The sequence below is a fragment of the Natator depressus genome, chromosome 3 (assembly GCF_965152275.1).
Source record: "Natator depressus isolate rNatDep1 chromosome 3, rNatDep2.hap1, whole genome shotgun sequence".
Lineage (NCBI taxonomy): Eukaryota > Metazoa > Chordata > Testudines > Cheloniidae > Natator > Natator depressus.
The window spans coordinates 178,255,587-178,276,971 of record NC_134236.1 but is presented as its reverse complement, the minus strand read 5'-3'; the positions used below and the strand labels follow the sequence as shown (position 1 = coordinate 178,276,971).

General features: G+C 41.4%; 1 protein-coding gene and 1 long non-coding RNA gene across 3 annotated transcripts in view; one reads left to right on the top strand and one right to left on the bottom strand.

Annotated features, from left to right (window-relative positions):
• SPTBN1 (spectrin beta, non-erythrocytic 1) overlaps nucleotides 1-21,385 on the top strand; it is a 212,457-nt gene that overhangs the window by 31,060 nt on the left and 160,012 nt on the right. The gene's annotated exons all lie outside the window — the stretch shown is intronic.
• On the bottom strand, nucleotides 1,296-9,277 carry LOC141984204 (uncharacterized). The gene is made up of 3 exons (XR_012638685.1): nucleotides 9,222-9,277; nucleotides 4,314-4,415; nucleotides 1,296-1,976 (listed from the first exon to the last, which is right to left on the bottom strand). It is a non-coding gene; the product is annotated as an uncharacterized LOC141984204 (long non-coding RNA).

Here is a 21,385-nt window from a genome sequence, read left to right as displayed (position 1 = left end):
TTAGTTGCACTGACATTTTAAAGCTTTAAACATTTAATTTTTGCAAGAAAAATAAATTAATGTTCATAATTTGCTCAGAGAAATGAAGCTTTGAGAGCTTAAAAAGGCCGTGAATAAAACATTCTCTTTTTGAGGTGTGTCCTCATCCAAGGTGGCCATCTGAAGTGATGTGTAGGAGGAAGAGAAGTAGGGTAGGTCTGGAGAGTGGCCAGATGTTTGAAAGGACAGTACAGTTAAATGGTCATTAGCAAGAAAATGATCAGTTTTTACACTTCTGAGTTTTTAGTGTTGCCAGTTTGTGCCATTTTATTGCAAGTGTCATGATATTTGGACTTTTTCTTAAAGCTTGGCTTTCATTTAAAAAAATAAACACATTTCTAATCCTCAAGGTTGCGAAGTAAAGCTTGTAAGCTTGTACTCCAGTGTACCCTAAAAGCTCCAAAACATGAAGGCAAATAAAAAGCACCCAAAATGTTAAAAATCTCATAATTTTAAAGTCAATCTCTTGGTATTTTGGGTCCTGACTCTTGAGTTTTGAACACGTGAAATTGGCAATAGTAATAATTACAGGGTGATTCTGCATTGTGCACTTGCTTGTAGCAAAATCTATATTCAGATGTATCTTGTATGGCAAAGTGAGGTATTGCATGGATCATCCCAGCCAGATAGATTTTTCTCAAATATGGATACCTGTTTGAGCCCTAATAAAATCCTACATGGTTACTAGAGCACAGTGGTTTGTACTCTGAAAACATTTCAGCTACAGTAGCCATGTGGGATAAAACTTTTACATGATCAGAGTTTTAGTAAAGTGACTAGTCAGCTGCTGATGTTATTGGGATCCTTCTCAGCGTTAGCACTGAATACAACCTATGGTATTCATTTTTTTTTTTCTGTTCATGTTAATCCTGAAATCTGGTTGCTGGTTATCCTGCTTTGTTGCCTACAATCAGGCAGGATAAAAGCAATTGCCAGCAAGTGTTTTGGCATTCCTTCCTTATTCCTCAGTCTTGTACCTACATCTCAAGCCAGAGTTACACTTTGTTTATCTTGGCCAAGCAGATAAAGCTGGGACACATACAAGAAAGCAGAAAAGTTCTAAGAATGGGTGGCTTTGGGTAAGAAAATGGTACTACTGTTCAGCTCCTAGCTATCCAGGCATATTCTCATCATATTTCACCTTGTACTTATTATACATATGGTCTAGAGATATTTCGGGTTCCATCCTGACTAATAGAGATGACCAGTAACAAATGGAGGGTATCTATCTCTTTCTATTGCTTTCCATCATGATATAATTCCTTTCAGGTATTCCAGAAACCCAAACAACTGAAGGCCACCCAGTTCTTCTGAAATCCAGAGAGGGCCTTGAATCACAGCACTAGAAGGCTCTTTTGCCCAGTAAGGGACATAAGGCTTTTCATGAGCCTTATTCTTATACTCTGACTGGAACCACAAAAGTGGAGACTAAGGCACAAGCCAGACTCTGTATCATTGGTTCTGATCTACTTCCTTATGAGCTGTCTGGACCGAGCTAATATTTCTGAATGAAAGCTAAAATGTGGATTGTGCGCTATTTTTGTGCACTTGAAACATGGAAATTAGTCCTAGTTGTGATTTATAATTCTGGTTAATAGATTCAATCCAATCTAATATCTTTCTTTTCTTAGTCCTGTTCTGATTCATGTTTGTTTTGTACTTTGAATTTTTAAAGTACATCTTAATTGCTTTGTATAAAAGGTGCTTTTATTCTTACCTTGTAGTGCCTTGCATTATATAAGGGTACGACTGACAAACATAGTGTACAAAGACAAAGTTAAAACAGACAGTGACACTGGGAATCAATTCAAGTAATTAAGGAGTCTAGATGAACAAACCCAAACAAGTTTGTGGACGATACGAGGCAGGGATATTTGCAAGTGCTTTGGGGGACTGGATTAGAATTCAAAATGATCTTCACAAACTGGAGAAATTGTCTGAAATAAAAAAAATGAAAGACTATAAGGACAAATGCAAAGTACTGCACTTAGGAAGCAATAATCAATTGCACAAATGCAAAATGGGAAGTGATTGCCTAGGAAGGAGTACTGCAGAAGAGTATCTGGGGGTTATAGTGGATCACAAACTAAATATAAGTCAACATTGTAATGCCGTTGCAAAAAAGTGAACATCATTCTGGGATGTATTAACAAAAGTGTTGTAATCAAGATACAAGAAGTGATTCTTCCACTCTAATCAGCACTGATAAGGCCTCAGCGGGAGTACTATGTCCAGTTTTGGATTCCACACTTTGATAAAGATGTGGACAAATTGGAGAAAGTTTAGAGGACAGCAACAGTGATTAAAGATAGGAAAAAAAAGTGGGTTTCTTTAGTCTGGAGAAGAGAAGACTGGGGGAGGGAGGAGACACACAACAGTCTTCAAGTATGTAAATGTTTGTTATAAAGAAAACAGTGGAGATTTTTAAGAAAAGGTAAGACTAGGCTTACCAGGTGTCCAGTTAAAGGGAACTCGTCAGGGTCCCGTCAGCACTGCTGACCAGATACTAAAAGTCCAGTTGCCTGCAGTAACTGGGCTCTGCCACCAGGGGGTGGGAAGAGCAGCAGCTGCTGATGGAGCCTGGAGGAGCACTCAGGGACTGCTTTGGTGGAGGGAGGTATCGGCGTCTCCCCTGTCCTGCCCCGAGCACGGCTCTCCCTGCCTCACTTACCCATCTCCCCACCCCTGGAGTGCGGCTTTCTCTTCCCTGCCCTGTCCCAGTTACTCACCCCTAGAGCCCGGCTCTCTCTCCAGCGTCCTGCCCGTCACCTGTAGAGCCCTGCTCGGCTGGCTGGGGGAGGGTGGTGGAGAGAGCAAGCAATGGGGGTGGGGAGAGGAACAGGGGCAGGGCCTTGAGGGAAAGAGATGAAACAAGGTGCAGGGCCTCGGGGGAAGAGGCAGAGCAGGGGATGGGAGAGGTTCAAGTGCTCCGTGTCCAGTTTTCACAGATGAGAAAGTTTGTACCAGAGTATCAGCAAGTCTATCAGGGGGCAGAGGCACATGACTTACAAGGAGAGGCTGAGGGAACTGGGCTTGTTTAGTCTTCAGAAGAGAAGAATGAGGGGGGATTTGATAGCGGTCTTCAACTACCTGAAGGGGGGTTCCAGAGAGGATGGAGCTCGGCTGTTCTCAGTGATGGCAGAAGACAGAACAAGAAGCAATGGTCTCAAGTTGCGGTGGGAGAGGTCTAGGTTGGATATTAGGAAACACTATTTCACTGGGAGGGTGGTGAAGCACTGGAATGGGTTACCTAGGGCGGTGGTGGAATCTCCATCCTTAGAGGTTTTAAAGGCCCGTCTTGACAAAGCCCTGGCTGGGATGATTTAGTTGGTGTTGATCCTGCGTTGAGCAGGGGCTTGGACTTTATGACCTTCTGAAGCAGGGGTGGGCAGACTTCGGCCTGCGGGCCAGATCCGACCCATCAGGGCTTTGGATCCGGCCTGCAGGATTGCCACCACCATGGCACCGCGGGCCCCGCACCGCTTCTGGAAGTGGCCGGCATCATGTCCCTGGAGCCCCTGGAGGAGGGAAGGCAGAGAGCTCTGTGCACTGCCCTCGCCTCCAGGCACCGCCCCCCACAGCTCCCATTGGCTGGGAATGGGGAACTGCGGCCAATGGGGGTTTTGGGGGAGGTACCCACAGGGGAGGGCAGCGCACGGAACCCTCTGCCCCCCCTGCCCCAGGGGCCACAGGGACATGGTGCCGGCCGCTTCCGGAAGCGGCGGGGCCAGGGCAGGCAGGGAGCCCTGGTCCCGGTGCGCGAAGCTGTTGCCCCAGAGCCACTCGAAGTAAGCAGTGCCGGGCTGGAGCTCGCACCTCAATGCCCTGCCCTGAGCCCCCTTGTACATCCCGCACCCTTCCTGCGCGCCACTCCCCTGCTCTGAGCCCCCTGCTGCACCCCTCCTGCACCCCAAACCCCTGCCCTGAGCCCCCTCGTACACTCCGCACCCCTCCTGCACTGTGCTCCTGCTGCACCCGCTCCTGCACCCCAACTCCCTGCCCTGAGCCCCCTCATATGCCCCGCATCCCTCCTGTGCCCCAACCCCCTGCCCGGAGCCCCTTCCTGCACACTGCACCCCCTCCCACACCTTGCACTCCCTCCCGCACCCCAAACCCCTGCCCCAGCCCTACATTCATGGCCCTGCATGCAATTTCCCCACCCAGATGTGGCCCTTGGGCCAAAAAGTTTGCCCACTCCTGTCCTGAGGTTTCCTCCAACCCTAATATTCTATGATTCTATTACTAACCCATGAATGCCATGCTAGTTCTCTTACCATTCTGCATCGTTTTAGTCTTGGAGGGGGATGATTTGTCTTTCTCAGAGTTGATGGTAGAAGTTAAGTAAGCCAGCCTGGGCATTTTAATGTGATTTCCTGCTAAATTAAGAAATAGAAGTTTCTCTGATTTATCTTTTCAGTAAATACCTTCAACAAAATCCCTTTAACCATCAAGATACATAAGGAAGAAAGTTTTACCAATATACTTGGCATTTGAACAGATAATTATCTGAAGTGGGGTGTCCCTAATGCTATTTTTTTCCTTCCTACGTTATTTCCTGGTCTTCATAACTTTTATGAGGATAAAGGATTCCTGGTGTAGGCCAGTGAAAATTGTTAATTCAGCAGTGTCATCCTAAGCTGAATATACCTCCACTTCCCTAGTTGTGGTCACTCTCAAAGATATCCTTAGTATAGCATGTGTGTAAAATGAAAGCCAAATCTGAGTATGGAGTTCTCATGGTACATTCATATTTTGACTGGACGAAAGAGAGACATCCAGCTTCAGATACTACACAGAGAAACTTGACTTGTGTTCTAACATGGCAAGTAGCATTTATAAATGTTATCATTCCACAGCCACTAGGCCACCTGGAAACCCTAGAGTTTTGGAAGGGCAGTGTTATCTGGACTCAGGGACAAAGTTCTTGGCTTAGCTCCAGTAAACATCTTTTTTGGGAGGAAGACAGGCGTGAATGACTTAGTAGACAACCAGTCTTGTCTGCCTCACTTTTCTTTTAATTGGCTTGAAGTTGGAAGGGAAGAGTTGAGGTTATATCCACAACAAAACCTGTTATGCATATTGGCTTCCATGCACAGCTGTATTTGGAGATAGTGGCCAAATTCAGACCTAGTGTAAATAAATTTGAGTCCGTTAAGGTCAGTGGACTTGCACCTGCATATATCAGGTCTGAACTTTGGTTCAGTGCATCTTAATAAGCATTCAGGAATAGCTAAGTAGCACCTGTGGTCCTTAGTTTCCGAATCAGGGGTTAAAGTCACAAATAGTTAAAGTCGTACACTTGAAAAGAATGAAAAATCAAATTGAACTTAATGAGGAGGACAGGCAATTAGCCTATGGGTTGGAAACAGTAGAGGAAGCATACCAGGAACTATTCAAGGAATAGAGCCAGCAAGTAGTGAGCATGATACGTGAAGAAACTGGAGAGGGTGTGCAGTCATTTTTCAGAAGCTAAGAACATTTGAATCAGCTCTTCACCATGTAAAATGGAACTTTTCACTGGTCCTTTTAATTTTTCACCTTCTTTAAATCTTTAGTGTTGTCCTGTCTCCTCAGTGTCTCCTTCCAAACCTTTAGCATAGTATTACCTTACCATAAATGGCTTCTAACTTTAGACAAGTAGGGTAACTTCCAGGGCTGTCTTTCTGGTCTTTGTTTGTACAGTGCCTAGCACAAGGGAGTCCTGTTCCATGACTCGGGTTTCTTGGGTGCTATCATAGTACAAGTAATAAATAATAATAAGAGTTAATAATTTTGTGATTCAAAAGGACAAGGGGCATCCTTGACTGATGAAATCTGTAGCACAGCTGTGGGAAGAGTGGGCTATTCCAGGTCTCCACTAATTCTCTTTGCTGGACCTCCAGATTTAACAGAACTGCCTTTTTAGATGGGAATTGGATTCATAACTCCCGAAGGCCCCTTTGAAAATCCCAGCCTTTAGAGAATTTGAGCTGTGTGAGTACTTCATAGGAAAGGATGAAATCATTTTTCAGGAAGAGTTTATCGACATGCTGTGGACTGTGGGAAAGATTAAAGAAAACGTCAGGCTCTCCAGCAGAGTCACAAACTGTTCCTGGGGTGATGAGGGAGGGGTTAGACTGGGTACTGCGTGACTGGCTGTGCTACAGCAAACTCTGTGTTCCCACAAGTAGTTCGTAGAGACGTTATCCTGCATTGTATATTACTGTGTTTGATTTTCTTCTATAGATGCCTGCTGTGGGTGTTCGGTTGGATTTTTTTGTGAAATATCAGCCTATTTTATACATTTCCTTGCCATTGTATTTTTGTGTAAAGAATTGAAAATATAATTTGAAACGTACAGGGTCCTTGCTACTAGTTATGCAAAGCGCCAGCAGACTCTCTTTATATTTTCAGCTTACTGTTATTTACTGTGAATTTTGTTACACTGAACATTTCAAAATTCCTTTTGGAAAATAAGTTTCATAAGCAAAACTAAAAGATTAGGTTTTAGAAATCTCATAAAAACTGGATTACTAAAGTAGGCAGATCAGCCTTCCTGATGGAAATCCAGGTTAAAGTTCAGATATGTATCTATATGACTACTAGAGAAATGAGATTCACAAAATACACTGAACAAATACAGTTCATATTTCAATAGAGAAATTGAAATAAACTTTGTTTTATGCACTATGTTGTTCTGCATACCATGTAGGGTCACTGTAAATCTGTTAAGTGTGTCCGGGGGCGGGGGGGAGAAACCCTGAATTATGCAACTAGATGAGCATAGTATGTCAGCACATAGTAGTTTACTACACACCCCCTCCTGGCTAGGGTCACTTTGCAGGCACTCTGCCTCTTTTAGCCCCTCCTACATGCCCCGTAAGAACAGAAACTATTCTTAACAATCCCAGGGTCCCAAAATGAAGTCCACACTAAGTCCATAAAGTCCAACACCACACAACAAGTCCATACTAAGCTCTGGTGTCTTCTCTCACAGCTGGAACTCTTCTTTTGTTGCAATCTATTCTCACAGCGCACCATTCCAGCTGGAACTTAGCCTTCTGGTGCTGGCCTCTAGGCCCAAACTCCGCCCAGGTTTCACCACAGGAGCCGCCTTCCCCTCGTGTTCCTCTCTGTCACAGCTCACTTGGTCTCAGGGTCTTCCCTGCAGTCTCTCTACACTTTCTCTATGCTTCCCCACTTCATTGCAGTCTCCTTCTGCTCTTCATAGGGCAGCCACCCTGATCTGTCCCCTTGTGGCTTATTCTGTAATCAAGAATAGCTAGCCCTAGCCCTGCAACCTGTAAGGGGCCAGCTGCTCTCTTACAGAGCACATACCAATAAAGTCCATGTAAAGTCAATGCTATTTAAATGGCATGATTTTTGTTTTCAGTTCACTGCCTTTGGTGATTTTGATTAGCTGTTTTATCAGAAATTCTAAATGGATTTCCTTTTGAAATGTGATAGGTTTAGTGTTTGGGAAATTAAATAAAAAGGAAGTAGTGAGGCACTGATTTCTTTCAGAACCTGCCAGATACTGAAAACAAAAGTCGAGTTCTTATTTAAATATGGCATTAATAATAAATTTTATATATATATATATATATACACACACACACACTGACCCATAAACAAAGGTTGTTACTGAGAGAAAACAAGTGGAGTTCAAAAGTTTTTTATTTTTGAATGAGAAATTCTAGACTATTCTTCAAGCATAGCATGCATAGTTAACTTATTAAAAAGTCAGAAAGTAAACAGGTGATAGAAACAATATGTGAGATACTGTCCAGTGGGTAAAGCTTCATAAATCTTAACATCTGTACTCAATTATGAAGCCTCTATGGATGTATTTTTTCCTTAGTCCACATTTCTCACTATGAACTAATAGTACATAATAATAAAATCTTGGCTATCTGCCAGCACAAATAGAGTTTTGGCTAACTTCTAGAGTGTTTGTGGAAGTAGAAAAGCAATGCAGCTGTTGGGTTGGGTACCTTCCAGCTGAGGATACATTTTCCAGACCAAAAAAACCTCAAATCAGAATGGAGTAATACTCGGATATTTTGTGGATCTTGGCTTTCTGTTTCTTTTCAGTTTATTCTGCTTTAAATGTTATGGCTCTGTAGGGTTTGTAATCACGGTATTTTGCTGTGCTCCTTACAGCTGAGGAAACTAGAGAAAAACTATAAGTGATTTGTTTGTTTTTTCCATGAGTATTTTTGGGGGGGACAAACTAAGTGTATTTTGACATTTCCTTTTGTCTTTTTAAGTTTATAGCTTAAGCCTTGGTATCTGTGTAAAATAGTCTAGGTTCTAAATATAGCACCAGTGTTCTTCTTTGTGTGTTCGCTGCAAGGAGCCATAAAACTCAAAAATAATAAACATGGAGTATGTTGGATGAAATAATGTATTCACCTTTTTTTTTCCCTAGGCTCAAACTGAGTTCCACTTAATCTGTGTACTCACTGTATGTCAATGAAGCAATATTCACTTGTAGCTAGTAACTGTTTACAGTAAAGCACCATGAAATTCCCAACTATAACAGTAGCTAGATATTTAGACCGAGCTTAACTTATTTTGTTTATTTGCCTGTTTTGTTCAGTTGTTTTAGATACCTGTGAAGGAAGTTGTCAAGGTTCCTTCCGCACTCTGAACTCTAGGGTACAGATGTGGGGGCCTGCATGAAAGTCTCCCTAAGCTTATTCTTACCAGCTTAGGTTAAAAACTTCCCCAAGGTTCAGACTTTGCCTTGTCCTTTAACAGTATGCTGCCGCCACCAAGTGTTTTAAACAAAGAACAGGAAAGGAGCCCACTTGGAGATGTCTTCCCCCAAAATCTCCCCCCCCCCAAGCCCTACACCCCCTTTCCTGGGGAAGGCTTGATAAGAATCCTCACCAGTTGGTACAGGTGAACAGAGACCCAAACCCTTGGATCTTAAGAACAATGAAAAATCAATCATTCTTAAAATTATTCTTAAAAGAAGAATTTTAATTAAAGAAAAGGTAAAAGAATCACCTCTGTAAAATCAGGATGGTAAATACCTTACAGGGTAATCAGATTCAAAACATAGAGAATCCCTCTAAGCAAAACCTTAAGTTACAAAAAGACACAAAAACAGGAATATACATTCCCTCCAGCACAGCTTATTTTACCAGCTATTAAACAAAAGGAAATCTAACGCATTTTCTAGCTAGATTACTTACGAATTTAACAGGAGTTGGAAGGCTGCATCCTGATCTGTTCCCGGCAAAAGCAACACAGACAGACCAAACCCTTTGTCCCCCCCCCCCCCCAGCTTTGAAAGTATCTTGTTCCCTCATTGGTCATTTTGGGTCAGGTGCCAGCGAGGTTACCTTAGTTTCTTAACCCTTTACAGGTAAAAGGGTTTTGCCTCTGGCCAGGAGGGATTTTATAGCACTGTATACAGAAAGGTGGTTACCCTTCCGTTTATGACAGAAGTGAAAGAAGATAACTAGTCAACCATAGAGGTTTTCTTTTAAATATAACCTAGGTTATGGTAACTAGCCGTGAGCTTTTGAGAGAACCTGAGTCCCTAACAGAAGCAAGTAAGAAGTCTGTCACTGTGCTGTCTGGTGTTCTACTAATGGAAGTGGTGACCTGGAAGAGATGCTTTCATGCACAACAAACTAGCAAGGCAACTCCCAGGTCAGCATGGGTTTGAAGCACTACTTTAGCTCATGTGGGGAGCAGGGAGTGCCTTGTTTCACCCTATAGTCACTCTCTGACTGTTTCAGAAGACCAAGTATTGCACTCCTCAGAGGGATGGATGGCTCTTGCAACACCAAAATTAAAAATGGGGAATGGGACTTGGAGAACCGTCCAGGCTGACTTGGGAAAAGGTAGGGGAAAATGTCCAAGGCACCGTCTTTCATGTCAAATAAAACTTTGTGGTTCAGATTACTTATGGCCCAGTCACTTTTAAAAATGCATGTATTAGCCTTGCATTGTGCACTTTACAGGGCAACACGAAGCATTTGTGGAAACATATTGTGGTGGCCTTTAAAGACTGGTCATTTGTCTTAGATACCTAAATACATTATAAGTGTTCAAGGTACTTCCAATAGTAAGTGTTGGGGAGTACAAGGGAATGTTACGGATAGTGAGATCTGTGTCTATTTAGTTTTGGTAAGACAGGCACATTTTTAAGAACCAGTGCAGTATCATATAAAAAGAGATAAATGCCCACATTTCAGATTAAACAGCTGAGGAGAATAGGTGCAAAAATACGCACAAAAGACCTTGACCACTGTTAAAACACTAGAGAACTACAAGATTTACCCAAATTATTTAAGATGTAGCTTTTCTGAACCATCTCCTTCACGCTGTCTCCCAGGGTGTTGAAGCACAGTGTGTGTGTTTTTTCTCTTCAGGCTGCCCATCAAACTGTTCACTCATAGTGCACTGAAAAACAATGTAACTTAATCTAGATGACATTAAATCCCCTAACCCATCCCAAAGGTCATTGGAGATCTATAGGCATGCATCTAAAATTAAGATATATATTTCTTTTTCTTGACTGAAGATGCCTAACTATTTTATCTGTACATCAGATGGAAGTTTAGGGGGAAAGATTTCTGTTAGTCTTGTCAGGAGTTGGCTAAAAAATGTGAGGAATGTAGAAAGGAATCAGCAGCTGGTGTCCATTAAAAGCTTCAGTATGGCCGAGTATAGCCAGTAAATTTAGTTTTACCTGACATCTTTCTCTGTGAAGAATTAGTTTAGAGAGGCTAAGAAGAACAGGATGATATGTGCTGCTTTCCTTTTGGGACAATGAAACAGAATTAATATTTTTTTTGAGGAAACATTGGGCCAAACCCTGCTTGCCTGTTGACTTCAGTGAGGCTACTCAAGCATGGTTTGACTTGGTGTTTTATTATTATTATTGTTATTCCTGGATACTTCTCTTTCTTATCTGAGGGTTCATTTTTCATAAGGTTCTCTATCTTGCTTCCATCTTTGCATACACACAAACATAACCCCATGCTTTGCAGGTGGCACATATTTAAGAATTTAAAAATTCTAACAACTGGGCAAGCATTTTCTCTAGTGCAGCAGTTGCATACACAAGTGTCAATTCACATCCATAGGCTTAGTGAGTACAAATTGACACTTGTGCTTGTAAGTGTTGCTCCAGTGAAAATGTTATACCCGCAAAGTGCAGACCCACATGCAGAGGCTAGAATCCGACATTTTACTTCCTTGTCTAAGGTATTTCTTGGGCCCCCATCATCTCAGTATGTAGGTGCCAGCAGTATCCTGTAGGCTCTTTGTAGAGAGAGAGAGAAATTTGTGTTCCTGAAAAGCTAAAGAGAAATTGCTAGTGTAAAAGGCACAGGTTAAACACTAAACCTAAATGCTGCTTAAGAGAGGTTCTTTCAAGTTATTGCACATAAAGGTGATGTGGACACTGAAGATGAATATACTAAAGATTGTGCAGCACTCAGATATGGATGTAATCTTGATGTAAACTTGAAACAGACATTCTTGACCTATTTCTCCAAGATGCTGAGCTCTTACAGTTCTCATTTTTGTTTAATTTTTCAGTGGCGGGTCTGTAACAACTAGGCTCTCAAGCAGTTAAAAAACTTTAATCGTGATTAATCGCACTGTTGAACAAACAATAGAATAACATTTATTTCAATATTTTTGGATGTTTTCCACATTTTCAAATATATTGATTTCAATTCCTTCATGCTTCAACCACCATTCCAGAGGACATGCAGCCATGCTGGTAACGGGCTCTGTTAGATAATAATCCAAAGCAGCGCGAACCAGCACATGTTCATTTTAATCATCTGAGTCAAATGCCACCAGCAGAAGGTTGGCTTTCTTTTTTGGTGGTTTGGGTTCTGTAGTTTCTGCATTGGAGTGTAGCTCTTTTAAGACTTCTGAAAGCATGCTCCACACCTCATCCCTCTCAGATTTTGGAAGGCACTTCAGATTCATAAACCTTGGGTCAAGTGCTGTAGCTATCCTTAGAAATCTCACATTGGTACCTTCTTTGCATTTTGTCAAATCTGCAGTGAAAGTGTTCTTAAAATGAATAACGTGCTGAGTCATCATCTGAGATTACTATAACATGAAATATATGGCAGAATGTGGGTAAGACAGAGCCAGAGACATACCGTTCTCCCCCCATTAGTTCAGTCACAAATTTAATTAATGCATTCTTTTTTTAATGAGCGTCATTAGCATGGAAGCATGTCCTTTGGAATGGTGGCCGAAGCATGAATGGGCAACGAATGTTTAGCACATCTGGCACACAGATATCTCGCAATGCTGGCTACAAAATTCCCATGCAAATTCCTGTTCTCAGTTTCTGATGACATTGTAAATAAGAAGTGGGCAGCATTATCTCCCGTAAATGTTAACAAACTTGTTTGTCTTAACGATTGGCTGAATGAGAAGTAGGCCTGAATGGACTTGTAGGCTCTAAAATTTTGCATTGTTTTGTTTTTGAGTGCAGTTATGTAACAAAAAATCTACATTTGTAAGTTGCACTTTCACAATAAAGAGATTGCACTACAATACTTGTATGAGGTGAATTGAAAAATACTGTTTCCTTTGTCATTTTTACAGTGCAAATATTTGTAATAAAAATTATCTAAAGTGAGCAGTGTACACTTTGTATTCTGTGTTGTAATTGAAATCAATATATTTGAAAATGTAGAAAAACATCCCAAAATAATTAATACATTTTGATTGGTATTCTATTGTTTAACAGTGTGATTAAAACCGCAATTAATTGCGATTAATTTTTTAAATTGCGATTAATTTTTTTGAGTTAATTGCATGCGTTAACTGTGATTAATCTACAGCCTTAATAATAACATGAAAATTATTAAGATTTTCTGATAAATGCAGAAATTTTAAGAATAGGGTTTTTTTTAACATGTATCTGTGCAAAGGAACCATTTTTAATTAGACTATCTTGTCCTTTTCTTCATCTTACTTTGCAAAGTGCTTGAATATAGAGAGAAACTATACTTCCCATTGGTGTTTTCTAGAAAATAATTGTCTAATCAGCCTTTTTGAAGTAAACTTGATGAGTCAAAAATTACACCTCTGTCAGTAACTCTATTTCTTTGATAAGTTAGTAACTAAAAATTGTACAGTCCTTGAAGCAGGCTGTGACCCTGAGCCAGTTTCAGCCAATGGGCAGTGAGGCTCCTCTGTTTTGGGGCTACCACTTGGGGTCAAACACCTAGAGGGAAATTTTAAATCTGGAACTGTCTCTGGTGAGCCTTCTCTGAGTTCTGTCCAGGACAGCTTTCTTTACTAGGTCATACCTTGGGCAGTTGTTCATATGAGACCAGATAAGTTAGGACCTGAAAATGACCTTGAAGTCTAACGAGCTCAGGACTGGGGCTTGCAGTAGGGGCATCAGGTGCACTCAGCTCAACAGTAGGGATATATCTAGTCAGATGCTTGAAGAGGTGCTCTTGAAACTGCTACCGGGCCTGTAGTTACTCCTTCATAAATTGCTGTTCGACCTCTTGGGCTGCAGCCTGGGCCTGCTGCTGCTCAGCTGCCTATGGTTGTTGCTGCGCTAGGTTTGCCAGTTTTGGTGGGATGGATTCCTGGAGGTTTCATCACATGACATAATCTTTAATTAACGATTAATCTTTAATTCCTGGAGACTCCAGGCCAATCCTGGAGGGTTGGGAACCCTATGCTGCACTTAGATATTTTAGTATCTCCTCCATTTACCCTTTTTTAAAAGGGAGTTCGCCAACCAAAATCTTGCCAACTACGGATATAGCTGGCTGCGACCCTGATCTGACATCTCTCAACTGGCCCTTTTAAATTACTTCCACCAGCTCTGCCTAGAGTGTTTGCAAAGTCTCTCAAATACACCAAACTTGAAACAAAAACCTTCACAAATTATCCTTTTCTCCCCACATGCCTCTGCTGGGTGGGATTTCCCACTGCTCCCCCCACAATTTGAAGGCAGAATCAAAACAGTTCAGGTTCATTCTCCCTGGCCTGGGAGATGTTAGCGGGCAGTTCCTCTCTTATGAGGAAAGAGGCAGATTTTATGCTACCCTCTTTTTCACTACTTGTTCATATTGGCTGCGAGAGAGGGGAGCCCTGCCCTGTCCTGCCCTACACTACAAAACTTCTGGGTTCTTAAATAAACAGGCTGGGTTTTTCCTGACACCAAATGTTACCCTGGGCCCACTTCCTTTCTCCGAGTGTCTGTACCCATCATTCTCTGGGTCTGTGCCCCAGAACTCCTGGAACAGGGAAGCCTGGCCCCCAAGACTTCTCTTTCTGGCCAGTATACTCTTATAGTCCTCTTTTTCACAACCATAACAGAATGTCACAGACCAAGAGGGCACCAGGAACAGACAATTAATGATCAATTCTACATACCTATCAGACTAGGTCTGTCTCCTAAACATGGCAGAAATCCACTTGATGGCCGACTGTAACACTACAGCAGACCTAGTGTCAGGAGAAACAGATGGAGTTGACGCTCGCAATGTGTGGTGGGGTGGTGGCAATTTGTAGGATTGTGGCCTGGATGGGAAAGTTTAGGTTTTTTTTTTTTTTTTTAAGCAACAATTGAAAGTGAGTTATGTCCTTCAGTAAAAGAGCCACCCACAGTGCTGCAATCCCCTTTTCAGTCTGGAAGTGGGACACAGGCAGACTCAGGCAGGGAATCAAAGGGGCATTAGTATAACTGCCATTAGGCTGGGCTTTTGCCTTCAATTCTGAAGAGTCGGGGCTGTTTATCAAAAATGTGTCTGTGTTTAAAACTGAAATTAAAACTTCTGATTATATGAGTCAAATACTAATTCTTTACAAAAATTATTCTTTTATATCCCAGATTCTGCACTCTGAAGATTATCTGCCTAATGGTCCATTAATCAGTCCATGGCATTGTCCTTAGCTCACTCAGTCACACAGCAGGTTATCCATTTTCTTAATAATCAAAGAAAGTTGGAAGAAAAACTTGTAACACGATTAGGTTGGGGAAGGGTGAGAATTCAAGAGTGGGAGTATAAATGCTAAAACTACAGCAATTCCTGAGCTAGCAGAATCCTCAGGCTTGTTTATTTGGCAGTGTTCATATTGCAAGGAGGTAAGAGTTATCAGATTTCAGATTCCAAGGAATATGACCAGACTACAGGGAATTACACTCTCTAGCTTTAATTCAGATGATCCCATGTTTAAAACTCCCTCTTACCAGAGCCAGTTTTTCATTAGGCTTCTACCAGAGCTCATTGGAAAGGCAGGCCTGTTTATCCTCCTTTGGCAAAAGTTATGATAGACACTGCCGCAGAACAGCTCTCACACTTTGCTAGATTTTCTTGTTAGCTACAGAGATGGGACAAAGATCTCTCAGGAGCGCTCTCATGCCTGTATTTCATTTCATGAAGCATACTTCAACCTCCTCTCCATTCTCCCCTCCTCCCCCAGTTTTCCTTCTCCCCTCAGTGATTTTTCTTTAACAAGAGAATAAAATAGTGCTTTAAACACATACCTGCTAATCATAGGAGTATTTTCATTAATACCATGACAGTGGTCACACTATTGAATGGCTGGAATATTTTGTCATTGGAGTGAAGCTCTTTGTCTTTCATTTCTTCTAAGGAATGACTCTTCTTAGGTTTTATGCCTGACGCTGTAATCTGCATTGCAGTCTAACTGTTGGGTAGAAACGTGGTCCTTAGTGAGACTGTTGATGCCCTCCATGGACTGCTGCTGAGAAAAGTTCACAAATGTGATCAAGATTTTCTGGCTCTTCCATTCTTCTCCATCTACTCACAAATTTATGCCTTTACCCATAGAAGAGCGAAACTACCGGCAGCTGTTACTGAAGCCAGTGGGAGTGCAAATGTTCAGCCCCAATCATGGTCAGTCCTGTAGCAACTCAAGGCCAGTTTTCAAAAAAGCAAGTTAGACGTTCTCTTTTTCATAAGCTGGGCTATAACAGAATAGTAGTCAGAAAAACGGATCTCTCTTCCAAGGTCAACTGTATTTTATTGAAACCCAGAAGATCCATGAGCTAATACAGTATATTGAAAGGGTTTTTAATTATACTGAAGGATAAAGGTTTGTACTACTGTAAAATATTGCCCCATATGCTGAACTTCTTTTGGAAAAGCCTAGCTGAGGGACTGGCTCCTAAAACAATGAAGGATTAAATGTTGGCATTTAGAGCACTGAGGAGCAGATATCAAGTTTCTCAACCTTTTCCCTCATTAATTTTCATCATAAGCAGTTAGTTTACCATTTTACAATGTACTTCATTGGTTCTCCACTTGTAAGGTAACTCCCTCCTCTTCATGTGCCAATATATGTTTATGCCTGTATCTGTAATTTTCACTCATGTATCTGAAGAAGTGGGTTTCTTACCCACGAAAGTTTATGCCCACATAAATCTGTAAGTCTTTAAGGTGCCACCGGACTCCTCATTGTTTTTGAGCATTCATGTTCAGGGTAGAAAGATCTAGGTTTAGAGGTTCAGGCTGTCCGACAGGGGTTCAGACTGTCCTGATAGAACTGTGTGAATGTGTGCCAATAACTCATTAATATAGGAGTTCTTTATCCATGCTATGAATGTGTCCTGAATTTTCACAGCAAATTTGGCTATAGACCCTACTTCTGCGCTCACGGAATAGTTTGTGCTGCTACCCTATTAGGGCCCAGTCCCCTTCCATTGACTTGTATTGGGCCCTTGGTAAGGAGGTATAAACTCTTTGAAATGGACTTCTTTCTTTCTCTCTCTCTCTTTCTCTCCTCCCTCCCCACCCCCCCGCCCCCATACCCTCAGGTGTACACAGTATCCACCATTTTTTTTCTGTCTTGTGCTGGTCTGTTCAGAAATAAATGGTGGAAACTGGTGCATGCCGTGTACACCTGAGGGTGCGGAAAGATGACGCTTCTTTCTCTAATCTGTGCAATGTTTCTCTAGATCAGGGATTCTCAACCTTTTTCTTTCTTGTGTCACCCCCCCCCCCACATGCTCTAAAATTTCCATGGCCCAGCTGTGCCCCACAACAACTGTTTTTTTGCATATAAAAGGCAGGACCACCTTTGGGCAATTGCCCGGGGCCCCGCGCTACAGAGGGCCCTGTGAAGCTAAGTTGCTCAGGCTTCGGCTTCAGCCCTGGGTGGTGGGGCTTGGAACCCCAGGCTTCAGCCCCATGCAGTGGAGCTTTGGCTTTCTGCCCTGGGCCACAGCAAGTCTAATGCTGGCCATGCTTGGCGGACCCCCTGAAACCTGCTTGGGGCCACCCAGTGGACCCCGGCCCCCTGATTGAGAACCACTGCTCTAGATCACCCTCTTTTTTTCTTTCCAGGTGGTGTTCATATTATCACTTGCTGTGAGATTTCTGTTGGTAGCATCCTTAAAGCATGTCCTAAGTATGCCCATCATCATCATCTTACCATGTTTGATGCTTCAGGTGATTTGGTCTACTTAGAATTTCTGTTTTTGCAAGAAACTCTTTCCAGTGAATTCCGAAGATCTGCAGGCATTTACTTTGGAATGAGCTGATCTTCTTATCAGTTTATGTTGTAGATATCCACAGTTGCTCCATAGAGGAGGACAGACATTATGCTGGTGGTAAAAATTCATATTTTTGTGTTAGTGCCAATCATGCCACTTTTCATAAACTTGAAAAGATTTGGAAAGTTGTTTGCTGATTTTGATATTCATTGTGTGACATCAAGCATGTTATCACCATCATTGCTTATCTCATTCCATAGCTAGGTAAAATGATTTACTTCTAGTGTTTCTCCATCTACTCTGATGGTTGCTTTGGGGACCTTGACAGCCATATATTGTGTCTTTCCAGCTTTCACCTTCCAGCATCCAGACGAGAAAACCACAGCAACAGAGCATTTTGAGGCACTCAGGGTTACAAGACAGGCAGTGACACAACCCCTCACCAGTCTGGATTGCACCCCAGAACGTGACAATGAGGTTAACAGCCCCATATACAACCTTAGGTCTGTGGCTCCATATTGATTATTTGGGGCTGTCCACATGTGGATGCTCCCCCATCCTACATTTGGTGGTTGGGCTTGGTAGCTTTGGATGCCCCCACACTGACAGTGACTATTTAAAAAAACCATAACAGATGAATGTTGGAAAAGATGTTGCATATTCTGAATTTTGCTTAAAAACCATAAGGACTTAATATTGTTCCAGCCCTACTCAAGTGAGAGCATTATGAAATGGCCTTAATTACATATTTCTTGTGCAGTCTATGTGCATTCATGCATATGTCAGCATTTGGTGCAAACTGTACAGCTGAGAAATGAAGCCTTTGCTGTGATCCCTGTAGATGTTCATTTTCTGTGCAGAGATGGAAGAACATGGCTCACTAGAAATGCATGAAATGGCTGACTTCCACAGCTTTCTGTATCTTGCTGCAGCGAGCAGTTAGGCAAACAGTATTTTACTTTACTTTATTTTTTAAAAATGTGGTTAGTGTTTTGGGGCTGTGTAGAACCATGCTTAGGTTCTGAGCCTGATTTTGTCCTCAACCCTGATTAACTTCCTCTCTCCTTCCCTCCCACTCCCCCCGCCCCCCCCCCCCCCAAAAGGCTACTTTTCACCTAAAATTTCTCCCTACTGGTTTTCCTAGCTTGAGAGGATTTCTTAAAAGGTGAGGTTACTTGGAAAAGTTGTCTTGTAGATATGAGAGTTTGAAAACTGATAAGTTTCTGTTGTTGGAAAAATCTTCATGCATTCTTTAGAATATAATTGGCCAGCTACTCATCTCAGTGGAGTTATGCCAATTCACACCACTTGAGAATGTGGCTCCATATCTCAAATGGCTTGTTCTAGAACCTCCAGGACAAAATCCTGAAGTCCTTACTCAACTTCTTCCAGTTACATGCAGCTCACTGAAGTCAGTAGGACTTTTGGCTGAGTGATGGATGACTAACCCAGGGACAACTGGATGAAATCCTACGGCCTGTGTTATACAGGAGGTCAAACTAGATGATCTATTGGTCCCTTCTGGCCTTAAAATCCATGAATCTGTGAAAAACTGAGTAGTCTCCAGATTTGTTTTATGACGTTGTCCTCAATGACGACTAGAGCCTCTGTGCTCTAAGTTTGGAAGGTTGTATGATTAGTTTTAAGTATTTGCTATGAAACTTGGAACCTTTGCCTCATGCGCAGCACAAATTGACTATAGGTGTGTCGGTGCTACAAAAACGGAAACTGATGGGCTAAAGTACCTAATGTACTATGGTCATTTCCTGGGGATACAGAACAAAGTGAAGATTTTCTGAGGAGCCGTGACTCGAATTACCTGGCTTTCAGATGTTTGTGTTTTGAGCCCTGGCATGCAGATTACTTATATGGGAACATATGTTTGTAATTTTATGGCCCATACACACCCTTCCAGCATGTAACTGGAAGAAGGGGATTTCAGTCCTATTTTGCAAACGTGTACATTAGTTAAGTGTTTGTGGTGCATAGTTTGATATCTGGTCTGTACCTAAATCATGTGGTTTCTGATAATGCTAGAAAGGTAAATGGAGTAGAGTGGAGTATCCATCTCATGGAGGGTAGTGAATAAAGAAGGGGTCTTGTATATGAAGGGTATAATGTGGACCATAAGTGGAGGTAGGTATTTGAGATGTGGTGGTATCCAGACTACACCATCGGGGCAGTAAGGATTCTTATCTCCAGTTAAGAATGCATTCACAGTTTACAGGTCACTATTAATTTTTTTTCTGGACGAGATAAGTGGACAGGACTGTTACTGGTCCGTTCAAAATTAAATGTTGCTTTTGTCAGAGTAAGAAAATCAAGTTGAAGATGATGTTGGAAATGTAACTGAATCTTTTCAGATTTTTTAGGCTTGGTTTTTAAGGTCTCCAGTTTTTCAGGTGCATATGTTAGCGTGTAGTTATCTTACTGTCAGGTTGTGGCCCTACATGTTCATTTTTTTAAATTAACTATAGCAATTTTAATAATAATTTTTTTAAATTAATGTAGATCTTTTTATAGCCTCAACTTTCTCCTAAGGTGTTTCTAAATCATTTGGGATCAGTCAGCTTATATGTATCTTGCAGAAGTAGAAGCCAGTCTGTGAGAGTGCCAAGTTGTAGAAACAAATCCAACATATGTTTTGTTGTTCTTGGATGAAGGGAGCTGAATGTTACTCAGTATAAATATAAAGTCTAATTGCTATTCAACTATTCTTTAAAAAAAAATTAAAAATGGTAAAGTGAATTTATTGTTAAGAACCAGACTGACAACCACAGAGGCTGACTTCCTGTGTTCATCAACACAAGAGGAACAGTAGGGGCAAGATAAGTGCAAGCTTCTTCCTGCCATCCTAGATGGACATCCCATAAGGATGAGAGGATAGTTCAGTCTCTAGGCATATTCAGCCCTTGGCCTGTCTGGGGAGGCTGCCAGCAAGAATACCAGTTGTGATATTGGTTGCTGTGACATATACATCTGACATTTAGGAAATGGATGGAGACCACCAGATGTATGATAACAGTTTTTGGTCACAGTCACTTTGGCCAGATTTATTCTGGTAACCTAGAGGTGGAAGTTTTTGTATCTCATTTCCAGCCCTCTGAGCCATCCAGTCCTACATAGTTTAGTGTAAGAATGTCAGGCAAATAAAATAGGGTGAGCAGTGTGTTAATCAGAGAATAGATAATTTACATAAGTAATGAGATCATTTGAGATGGTTCTTCAAAAGATAACTAGTTAAATCCAAATCTATTGATAATCCTTGGGGAATAAGAGTAACTTGAAACTGACTATATAGTTTAGGACATTTTACATAGGAATAATAACTCTTTAAAGTAAAGTTAAAATAAAGTAAAATTTATTTAGTCATAATAAATTCAAGTATTAGGAAGTAAATCCGGATGTGGTTATGACAGAATTATTATAACTGTAATCTTATCCTATTAAACACAATAGTGTAATTCACAGTGAGTAATCAATGAGTTTCTTTTAAAATTAATTCTTTCTTCAAATGATCTGAATAAAATTGTTTATTTTTTGTTATCTGATAAATAAATGCATCAGAATCTAGTATATTTATGGGAGTAAATACAAAGGTTCTGCCCCTTGGAATTTGCCTTTGAAAGCTGTGTGAGAGAAATGCTGTCTGGTAGTTGATTCTCTTTTATAAACTGCTTAATCTTTTTGCAGACAATGTCAAGAAAAGACGAAACTCTTTTTATACAACGTCTTTTAAAGAATGCTTTGAAATTAAAGGGCTTGATCTGGTAATTATGTGAATGCTGGAGTAGACACCACAGTGTTACATTGGATCATCAACTAAGGCTTTAGCTGATGAATATACAAAACTATTGGTTGCAAATCAGGAGCAGGGCTGCATAT